This window comes from Rana temporaria, chromosome 2 (genome assembly GCF_905171775.1).
Source record: "Rana temporaria chromosome 2, aRanTem1.1, whole genome shotgun sequence".
Lineage (NCBI taxonomy): Eukaryota > Metazoa > Chordata > Amphibia > Anura > Ranidae > Rana > Rana temporaria.
This window is the reverse complement of record NC_053490.1, coordinates 480,861,032-480,872,862: the sequence shown is the minus strand read 5'-3', so window position 1 is coordinate 480,872,862 and position 11,831 is coordinate 480,861,032. Positions and strand designations below refer to the sequence as shown.

General features: G+C 39.4%; 1 protein-coding gene across 1 annotated transcript in view; it reads right to left on the bottom strand.

Annotated features, from left to right (window-relative positions):
• Nucleotides 1-5,573: 5,573 nt before the first annotated feature.
• Nucleotides 5,574-11,831, bottom strand: part of GBE1 (1,4-alpha-glucan branching enzyme 1) — a 224,084-nt gene continuing 217,826 nt past the window's right edge. Inside the window, exon 19 of the mRNA XM_040338757.1 lies at nt 5,574-5,991. The gene's annotated coding sequence lies outside the window, so the exon portion shown is untranslated. The remainder of the gene's footprint in view (nt 5,992-11,831) is intronic.

Below are 11,831 nucleotides of genomic sequence, written 5' to 3'. Positions count from 1 at the left end.
TCCTTAGCCACTCAGACTACTTTTACCAGCTTCAGAAACGCTGGTAGTGATGACCGAGATATCCTCCCTGTCCAGTTATGTACTGGGTAATTTAATGAGTTGAACCACTTCAATACAGGGCATTTTCACCCCCTTCCTGCCCAGGCCAATTTTCAGTTTTTAGCGCTGTCACTTTGAATGACATTTGCGCAATAAAGCAATTCTGTACCCATATAATTGTATTCCCCTCACAAATAGAGCTTTCTTTTGGTGGCATCTGATCCCCTCTGCGGTTTTTATTTTTTGCGCTATAAACAAAAGAGCTACAAGTTTGAAAAAAACACACTGGGCCTACCCTTTCTGAAGCAGGCTGTTAGGTATAGATTTCTACAAGACAAGTCATTATACTGGCTGATACCTTGCTTTATTTTCCTCAACGCTCCTCTAGGTAACGCTTGCCTGGTTGGATGGTGTTTTGTTACTTCCAACTAAGACATGCAGCTTGGTCCCAATTGCTACATATGTCTGTCCTCCAAGTTGATCCAACTGAGGACCTAATGTCTCAGGAGGACCTTCTCCTTGTATGTTGCCCTTCTTAGCACTGACTCCAAAAACAATCAATTGTGGAAACAATGGCAGGCTGATATTCCCATTCTAGTCCAGGACTGTCTTGAGGACTGTTGTAGGCTTGTGAATTCCACTAGAGAGAAGTTCATTCAGATGGAATGCATTCATAGGGTGTACTACACTCCTTTACAGTTGCATGGAGCATACACTGCCATCTCTTACCAGGAGCCCCTGGTACGTTTATCCATATGTCTTGGGCCTGTCCTAAGCCATCACTACTCTGGATGGAGATTTTAATCCCATTAATGTCTGTCTTCAATCAAGTCTACCACTTGGTGTTACTGGATATACACGGTAGTGTTCAGAGGCCATATCACACCAAATTGTTGATTTTTTTTCTTTTGTATTATACTAAGAAAAAACATCTCTGTAAATGGAACTTGTCTATCCCTCCTACTGTGCTAGCCTTTGCTTAATGCTGTTTTGCATATATAACCAGTTCAGCTCTTTGGACATACTACGTACATCCAAAGAGTGAACCTTTAATCACAAGCTGATAGCTGCAGTAGCCATCAATGTTAAATACCTAGGACTTGAGATTTCCAATGCCATTACAGACTTCAGAACTTTAAAATGTAGCCCCTGTTATCCAAAACTTTAAACAGAGACTTCAGGCCTAGTGAATCTTCTGATCTTCCTGATTGGGAAGATTTTAATAAAAATTAAATTTATTCCCCTTTTTTTGTATATTTTTGGGCACTCCCCGATTTGGGTACCTAAAACTATTTTTAGAACCATTGACCGTCTTGATATCAAACAGTTTTTTTTTTTTTTGCAAGGGGGAACCCCACAAATTAAACTGCAGGTCCTTTAACAGCCATGGAAGGAGGTGGGTTGCCAGTTCCTAACTTTTACCTTTACTTTCTGGCAGGGCAATTGGTTAATGTTCATAGGTGTCCGATTACGCCAGACAATGATGCAACAGTGTCTCTGGAGGCAGCTATTGTTGGCTCCTATCAGGCATGGTCTCATTTTGTATTCCGGAGAACTAGGGCCCATATCCTCTCACTGTATCTATGCAAGCTCCAATTACGGCTTGGGAAGTGACTAGACGGGGCAGAACATGGAGTAGATGGCATTGTTTCCTCTTATATGCTCTCATGGAAAAGCCCTCAGTTACATCAGTTTTATGCTAAATTAGGGGTCAAAACAGTAGGCTCTGTGGTGTAGAATTGACCCTCTAAAAGCCCAATTTGGACTGCCAAATTCATCTCTTCCACTACTTACAGCTCAGACATGCCTTCCAGACTCAGTTTGGCCCCTCAGGTTTAGTGGTGTATGTGGGTGACTTGGAGGCCTTACTAAAAAAAAAATGAGCTATCCTCCATATACACACACAATTATTTATTGACACAGCTAGGTTACTTCTACCTTGTTGTAATGCTTGGTTGGTTAATTTTCCTAGTATGGATGGAGATGACTGCTATGATCTTTTGGACTTCTTTTTCACTAGACTGGTGTCTGATAGAGACCACCTTATTCAATATACATTTTTGCACACAATTTATTTAGCAAACCTGCTATATTGGCTAAAATATTCCCCTCCCAATCACCTAGTTGTTGGCAATGCAATTATTCCCATGCAGATTTAATTCATATATTATGGGATTGTATGGCAATACAACAATTTTGGCTCAGTTCAGTACAAAATATAAATTGTCACATTAAAAATAATTAATTCTGTGGAAATTTGCCTGCTGGGATTGGTTGACCTCTTGGCCCCTACAAAGGTAACCCGAACTCTCCTAACCTTATTTCTCTATTATGCAATAAAAAGTATTATCCTTTCTTGGAAAAAATCTCATGCTCCGACCGTCACGGCCTGGAAAGTGCTAATAAATAAAGCCCTACCTCTTTATAAGGCTACATATGGCAATAGAGGGGTTCCGACAAAATGTGGGGAGAATGGGCAAATGATGCATCTGAGTGAGAACTGTCCCTCTTTCAACACTATGTTACTGCTTGTAGCGCTTTATATTACAATGTGATGGGGTTCGGTATCAGTTAGTATACATTGTGAGTTCCATCTGTGAAGGGTTGATTATGTATCTGGATACCGTAGTCGGTTAAATATTATATTATTATGGGAAAATATGAATGCATTCTTTATGTGAAACTGTTGTGGGCTCTTACCCAGACATAAATCTTTATTTTTTTGTTGGGCCATGCTGGTTACTTGTGCTGATGTATGATTCATTTTATGTTTTGTGTTTTTTCGTTTTTGTTTATACTATGTTGAAAATGTACAATATAAAGAATAAAAAAAGTGCATGAGACCTGAAATAACAGTAATGTCACATACTTCTGCTGGATGCTGAGTGGATAATTATTTTCAAGTGGTTGACACACATGGTGTTGAAGTTTGGCACGTTTTCAAGAGGTTGAAGAATATAGAAGGGTGATTCATGGACACTTTAATTCAAGAGATTGGTCATGGATTAAAATTTGTCACTGTAGAAGTTTCTTTTACTGTGTGGAGTTTTTTTTTTAATTATTGGTATATTTATTATTATTATTGATGGTTACACTGTTTTGGTATCACTTTTACTATTTTTGTCTTTTGAATGATATTAAAACTCCAAAATTTAATAAAAGATACAAAAAATACACAAAACCAAGATACACACATAGGATTTCACATCTATTTATTTGAAAACAAGTATCCGGCACTTTGGCTGGACAGTAGTTCCTATTTTATCCACAGAACGAAACGATTACAAATAACTTGACAAATGAAGGAAACAATTGTGTTTTCTGACCACTACAATGTAACAGTGTGTGAAAATGTAACTAACTTAATCTATAATAAACATATAACAAAGAATTTTACTAGATTGTGACCTTTATTATTATTATTATAGACATATCACAGACCATTACAGCTTTACGTTAAAGGCAGTACTAATTTTAAAGACCATGGGAATAGAACAGGGGCTTGTAGGAGATGGTAATCTTTCTCTGTTACACATATAGATCCCTAGCTATATTTAAGAATAAGTACACATTACGGTAACAATTAGGGATGCACAGATACCATTTTTTTTAAGATCGAAGAGGAGTACCAATACTTTTTCTCAAGTACTTGCCAATAGCAATACCTTATTTCTAGTGTCATGTGACAGATTTGTTTAGACTAAGGAAAAAATATGAATTGATCATAGGCCAGTCCCTCCCCTGACAGCACTCTGCTCCACATTCTACTTTAATTTCCTCCACTTTGCTCTCCCAGCGCTGACTATGGAGATCAGAGGAGCGCTGCAGGAAAGGTTAATGACACATGGAGATTACGGGGTAGGGTGCAGTACGGGGTTAATGATGCATATGAAGATGGGGATGGAAAATAACAGGTTAATGAATGATGCATAGAGACAGGGGTGCAGTAAGGGGGTCAATGTATGGCGATTGGGAAAGGAAGGTGTGACGTAAGGGGTCACTGATGGAGACGGGGAGGTGCAGTAAGGGGGTAAGTTTGCATATGGAGATGGGAGTGCAATAAGGAGTTATTGTATAGAGATGGAGAGGTGCAATAGGGGTTAATGTATAGAGCTGGGCTGATGGGCAGTAAGGGGTTATTGGATGGCGATGCAGCACAGAAAGGGGTTATTAATGATGCAGAGAGGTCGAGCTAGGCTCCACTTACCTCGTTACAGATGGGAAGGAGGCGGGGACACACTTGTACCATCTCTGCTTCTAGGTTCACACTGTAGCCATGAGGGGAAAATGCATGCGATTCGAAGAATCGCACCACATTCCTGTTCAAATTGCATGCAATTCTATGCATTCGATTTGAGCCTGTTCATTTTGTATGGGCTCAAATCGTACCGGAAAGGTATCGGTGACAATGACCCCGTGCCCATCTTATTACCAATAAATACCATACACAAAGCCTTCACATAGGACCATCACTGGCTTTGGATGCTGCAGTGTATGCCAGGCTCGGACGGTTCTTTTTTTATATGGGAACCAGTGGGCTCTATTATAGGATGCATGATTTCTGTTGCTGTGTATAATAGCTGGCTTGTGTCCACTAAAACTATCTGAGAACCGCTATAAAGAGAGTTACATCTTAAAAGCTATGTGTGGACCTGATACTTGTTAGTAAATCCACTACAATGGTAACAATCAAAATATTTATAATTATAAGCAGTCACTTGAGTTATGTTATAATAGGCCAGATCCACATACATGTAGATCGGCGCAGCGTATCAGAGATACACTACGCCGCCGTACCTTACCTGGCGCATTTTCGAATCCTCAGCGAGTTTGCGCCATAAGTTCGGCGGATTTCAAATTGGGCGGGTTGGGGGCGGGTTTCATTTAAATGAAGCGCGTCCCCGTGCCGAATGAAATGCGCATGCGTCGTCCCGAAATTTCCCGACGTGCATTGCGCTAAATGATGTCGCTAGGGCGTCATTTTTTTAACTTAGACGTGAGTTACGTCCACCCCTATTCACGGACGACTTACGCAAAAAAAAATATTCAAATTTCGACGCGGGAACGACGGCCATACTTAACATGGCAAGTGTAGCTATACGCCGCAAAATACCAGCTTTAACTATACGCCGGAAAAAGCCGGCTACAGACGACGTTAGAAAATGCGACGGCCGCGCGTACGTTCGTGGATCGTCGTAAATCGCTAATTTGCATACCCGACACGGAAAATGCCACCCAGCGGACGCCGAAGTATTGCATCTTAGATCCGAAGGCGTACAAAGACGTACACCTGTCGGATCTAACCCAGAAGCCGTCGTATCTTGTTTTGAGGATTCAAAACAAAGATACGACGCGGGAATTTTGAAATTACGCAGCGTATCAATAGATACGCCGGCGTAATTTCTTTGTGGATCTAGCCCAATGTCTCTAGTAAAAGAGAGGACAGTATCCATATAGCAGGACAGGTCAACTTACCAATTTATATCTATCGCATGTGATGTCAACATGTTAATTATGACATATAGAACAGTATATTTTAAACAGCTGGTGACCATGTATTAATTAATATTCATGAGAAATTTACACGTGACATTTACAAGATACCCTACTAATTCTATTTCACAAAATAAAGTGACGGATAATTTATTTTGTACAAAGTGTGTTCACTACATTATAAACAACTAAATTGCTTGTGTATTGGTTAATACTGCAGTAACACGGCACTGAAACTGCTAAAGAGTATGCATACGCTGGCTTTGACAAGTATGTAGTGCATGTCACAAGTCAGAACTGTTCTTTCATCATGGACCACTGTACCCAACGCATCGTATTGCTTTTCATTCAGGTAGAAGTATTCATTTCATACGTTGATGGAAAAAATTATAAGAAAACTTAAAAAACACTAATTATTGTAAACAGATTAAATTTGTCAAACACTAAAGGAGGCGGAACCTATAATGACAAAATAAGCAGAATATATATATAAATTAATACTTTAGCACAGCAGAGCAAAAAAAAAAAAAAACAGATTCCAGTTCAATTTTAATAATGTTGAAAATGAAAATAAAAATCAATGGCAAAAAAAGAAAGAAAAATGTGTTCCAAGACAGAACACCTAAAAAGAGAAGCACAGCCAAAGCTCATTTGGTTGTACTTCTCCTGTAGATTACAGGAGTGCAGTTCGTTCTGCACTCCAATGAGAAGCCCATTGTCAGCTGATGTCACAGAGCCAGTCCAGGCTTGGGCAAGATTGCAACAATGAAGTTGGGATCCGCCCAAATGCCTGGACCAGCACCCGGCTCATCCTCTCAGCAAGCTCACTCCTACCCCCTTCACAGCCCAGCGCTCCAGTGAGCGTGGGGGGGCAGAGCAGACAGCGGTGACTGACAGTCACTAGCTCTCTGCTGAGGGAGGCCTGAGAACTGAGTGATCGGCGGTGTTTGGTCGCTCGGTTCTCAGTCTTAGAGCTGGCAGGAGACAGATGCAGTATTGAACTGATGCTGCATCCATCCAAGTATGTATGATTCTTTAGAAAAAACAGAACGAAAACATACTTATCTTTGTACAGCTTTAGAACAAACTCCATTAGACTTACAACAATGCAGTGCGAGTGCCTACCCCAACAATCCAGTATATTTATATCTAAAGAAGATTGTACATTTAGTAACATGTGGGGCCAGGTATAGAGAATGGTAGAATTAATTATCCACCTACATTGACCATCAAAAACCTATTTGTCATAATGTTCTCATAGAATACACATTTCCTTCACTCTTAAAGCCCAAGTTTAGTAAAATTGAAAAAAAAAAAAAAAATTGTGCTACCTCCCAGTTTACTAAAAATGGTTCTCCTCTTATGGTCTGGTGGAGTTAACAGAGCTGAGGAAGCCATGACAGGCACCTATCAAAAGTGCCCGACTATGCTGCTCTTTTCGCCTACCTCCACCATTTATTAAAGCTGCACTATAGCTTTTATGACTGAAATGTCATCTATGAATGGGGGAGACTGACCTTTCATTCCTTTGCACACCCTCCATTCATAGATAGCTTTATTATATTCAAAGACGCTATAATATGGCACAACGAATGAAGGAGGGGTGGGCATACTCTTGGCCTATGTCTGTCACAGGTCCCTCAGCTCTATTAACCCCCTTGTTACACAGGAAGATTACAGCAATGGGGTGGGGGGGTCAGAAGAGAAAGATTTCTACTAAACCATAAGACAGCAGCACGAGGGATGTGTCACCCTTGTCGTAAGCAATCTCCCTTGTGCATTTTTAAACAAATGCTTTAACCTCCCTGGCGGTATGATTCTGTCTGGAATTACGTACCGAAAGCGGTACAATTATTTGCAAGGAAATTTGGCGTTTTATACTGTAGGCCTGTAATTCTTAGGAATAACTCACTTAAATCTGACCAAACAAGAACATAATAGGCATCCCAGGTATGACATTTTTAAAAAAACAAAATTATAAATTATAATATAATTAATAATTATAAATAATTATAACAAATAATAATATAATTCTAATAAAAATTATTCAATAATGTAATCAAATCAAAATCACTGAAATTTTCTCAGTTGCAGAATTGTTGCTGTCATTATTTTTTTTATTTTTTATGACGAATTTCCCCACAAATCGCTATCGCACAATTCTGCAAGTGATTATAATTTATTATCGCTGTTTTTTAGCTGATCTAAAACCATTTTTGACATAAAGGGACACTTTTGGTTGCTATGGACAATCTACAGTTTGCAGGGAGAAAGAAAGGTTTTTATTATATAAAATGACATGTAGGGCACTGGGCAGACCACTAGGGACAAGGGGTATGTGTATTTTTTACATACAGTACTGTAATCTATAAGATTACAGTATACTGTATGTATAGTGTTTGTTTACGTTTTTGAATTTGGCGCCGATCTCCGCTCCCGTGCGTCGTAACGTCGCAGGGAACGGAGATCGGCGGCACAGGAGGACGCTGTGTGAATCGAGCGAGGTCCCGCTCGCTCACACAGCGCGGTGGCATCGCTGGATCCAGGAGAAGGTAAGCCAGCGCACGCTGCAGGCTCTGCATAGCTTACCCCGAGCGTGACTCAGGGATACCGATCGCAACATAAAAAACCCACCCCGAGTCACGCTCGGGGATACCGCCAGGCAGGTTAAAGCACACACCCAACCATGAATTCAAGCATGCTGAGAGACTTTATGCCACAGCCCCTTCTACGAGGCCTTCGTATTTATTGTCCAAATCTAAAAAGTGCTCCATGTTCTCTATCTTTTGTGCACAGCTTGGCAATTGGCTAAGCATTTTGGCATGAGATCCTGACTCAGAATGCCAATTAAATGGCAGATATGGGCACACATAAACAAAATTATAAATTATAATATAATAAATAATTATAAATAATTATAACAAATAATAATATAATTATAATAAAAATTATTCAATAATGTAATCAACTCAAAATCACTGAAATTTGCTCAGTTGCAGAATTGTCGCAGTCATTACTTTTATTTTTTTATGACGAATTTCCCCACAAATCGCTATCGCACAATTCTGCAAGTGATTATAATTTATTATCGCTGTTTTCTAGCTGCTCTAAAACCATTTTTGACATTTTTGGTTGCTATGGACAATCTACAGTTTGCAGGCAGAAAGAACAGTTTTTATTATGTAAAAGTACATGTAGGGCACTGGGCAGACCACTAGGGACAAGGGGGGTGTGTATTTTTTTACATACAGTACTGTAATCTATAAGATTACAGTATACTGTATGTATTGTGTTTGTTTACCTTTTTGAATTTGGCGCCGTTCTCAGCTCCCGTGCGTCGTAACGTCGCAGGGAACGGAGATCGGCGGCACAGGAGGACACTGTGTGAATCGAGTGAGGTCCCGCTCGCTCACACAGTGCGGTGGCATCGCTGAATCCAGGGACAAGGTAAGTAAACCAAGCCTGTGGATCCAGCGAGGCGAGCCCGAGTCTGACTCGGGGTTACCGATCGTAGCCAAAAAATCTCACCCCAAGTCAGACTCGGGAACACCGCCAGGGGGGTTAAACCAGGGTAGGTAAATTCCTTAGTTTATATGTTATGGTCCTTTTAAAAGACACGGACTTCTGTTAAAAAATAATAAATTAATATGTAGTTTTAATGGCATTTTGGCTTTAAATAAACCAACCAAATGGCACTATAACCCATCACAAGATCCCTGTACACAGAATACTTGCTGCAATGTGCATTAGGTTAAGTGGTTTTGTACAAAATCCATAAGTTGCACAACACTGATTAAAGTTCAAGCCACTAACGTTATTAAAAATCACCTACAGACAACTGTGGAATTGCCCATGCTTACATTAAAAATGTAAACATAGCAATGAAAGTCTATGGTTCAAGCAACATGGGCTTTTATTAGGCTTGGTTCAAACTGCGATGCAGGAACCCTGCAAATCCACTGCGGGTTCCCACATCGCATGTCTCCCGGCAGCAGTTCACACTGTCCTATTCGAACTGCTGGGAGTGTCAATTAAAAGTTAATGACACCCCCAAATTAGTTTGCATATTGCAGTGCGAACTTCAAATTCGGACATGAATCAGATCGTATGGGTGTGAACACCCATGCAATCTGATTCTGCTGCGGACCAAATAAAGGGTCCTGTGCGGGTTTGGTCTGAATGAGATGCAAATTCAATCATACTATCTGTATAGCTGAAATCGCATTGCACAGAGATCGCAAGTGATTTGTACTGAAGAGCAAATCAAATGCAATGTCGGACATCGCACCAGTGGGAACCGAACCTAGGTCATAAAAAAACAAAATCAGGTGCAATATTTGAAAAACTACAACCACTGTGTGAAAGAATTGTTGCTTTTTATAATAACATTGCCAATTGATTTACTAAAGGAAATAGGCACTTTGCAGGAAATATTCCCTTAGTTTAGCTTTGCTGAACTCCACCACAACCTATTTGCCTTCAGTAAAATAACTGCTATGCTTTCAATTGCCAATTCTATGTGCAGATTATCTTTATTGTTCTTGTGGATAGCCAATCCATCCCCTTCCTAGCTTGTTATAGCTGAGCCAGAAAAAAAGACCTATTGACCCAATGTGAGCTTTCCATGAGATGAGTTGTACTATTACTCAGCATGATGTCACAGAGAAGATTGGCAATGATAAACTCCGTGCATATAAGCAACTAAACTTGTTAATACAAATATAGACCTTAGATGTAGACATTGCAGAGTCCTAACTGTGACATTTGTTCTTAATTTCCTTACAATGTCAGTACAGCAATTGCAGTGTCGGACATCCTGAATAATAGTGTTTATGGTGACCCATTTTTCTGTATTAACCTTGCTAAAACCACACTTAGATATACAAAGTGACTGTACATCGCTGAACTGTGCTGCCAACCATATGTTCCCAAAGTGGCATCGCTTCAGGCAGACCTATGCCTTCCTGGTGTCAGCCACAGTTGTTCGGGCTGAGCAGGACCCGTCCATTTCCTGAAAATGGTTAGCTATACATATATCGTATATAGATGTAAAAGAAGGGGGGGGGGGCAAAAGTCACCCCCACATCCCATAAAAATTCAAGAAACTATTTTTTTGAGAAATGTGGAGATTTTAAGGTACCAAAAAAAGAACATGAATTTCACAATTAACTAGTATACTTTATTATACACTGAAACATATAAGACACAGATGTTAAAGTAGCGGTTAAAATACAGAGTAACCATTACATTTTTAAATATTTAATAGAGAGTGAGAGATAATCAATACAAGTAGTAAAATATCCCTTATACAATTTCAAGGCGTCTTCTTATGTTTACACAAATATTATTGTAAGTAGTGGCTTCTCTGTATTATAACCGCTACCTAATATAACATCTGCGTGCACAGAAGACGACACCTTGGCTTGGTAGAACAGTAACTGTACAACTTAAAATGATTAACTTTCACCATTTTAAAAGTATGTACTATGTTGTTTCAGTGTATAATAAAGTATACAATTTTATTGTGAAATTGATGTCCTTTTTTGGCACCTTAAAAAAAAAAAAAAAAAAAAATCGGACTTTTCTCCAAAAAAAAATTGTTTTAGATACACAAAGCCGTAGTCCTAAGGAACCTTCTTTTTTCAAAAAAAAAACAAAAAACATTATTGTTCATAAATAATTACATGTTCCGTGAACCTAGAAGTCCCTAATTGGATGAAGTGGACTGATAGGAAGTGTTATGCTCTGAACACACGATCGGTTCATCCATTGAAAACGGACCGATGGATTTTTTCATCAGATATCCGATGAAGCTGACTTTCATCAGTCTTGCCTACACACCATCAGTTAAAAATCCAATCGTGTCCAACGCGGTGACGTAAAACACAACGACGTGCAGAGAAAAATTAAGTTCAATGCTTCCGAGCATGCGTCGACTTGATTCTGAGCATGCATGGATTTTTGACCGATGGATTTCCCCACAGACGATTGTTTTTTTTTTCTATTGTTTTTTCTAACCATATGAACATTTTAAAACAGGTTCTATTTTTTTTCACCGATGGGAAAAAACTGATGGGGCCCACACACGATCGGTTTGTCCGATAAAAACGGTCCATCAGTCTGTTTTCATCAGAGGAACCAATCGTGTGTACATGGCATTATTCTCTATTATTAATAAAGCTTTTTTAATTTGTTGAAAAGAAAAAAAAAATGAAAAGAAAATGAAAAGAAGAGTTCAGGATTAAAAAAAAAACAAAAAAACATTTATACTCACCTAGATGGATGCAGGATTGATTTGA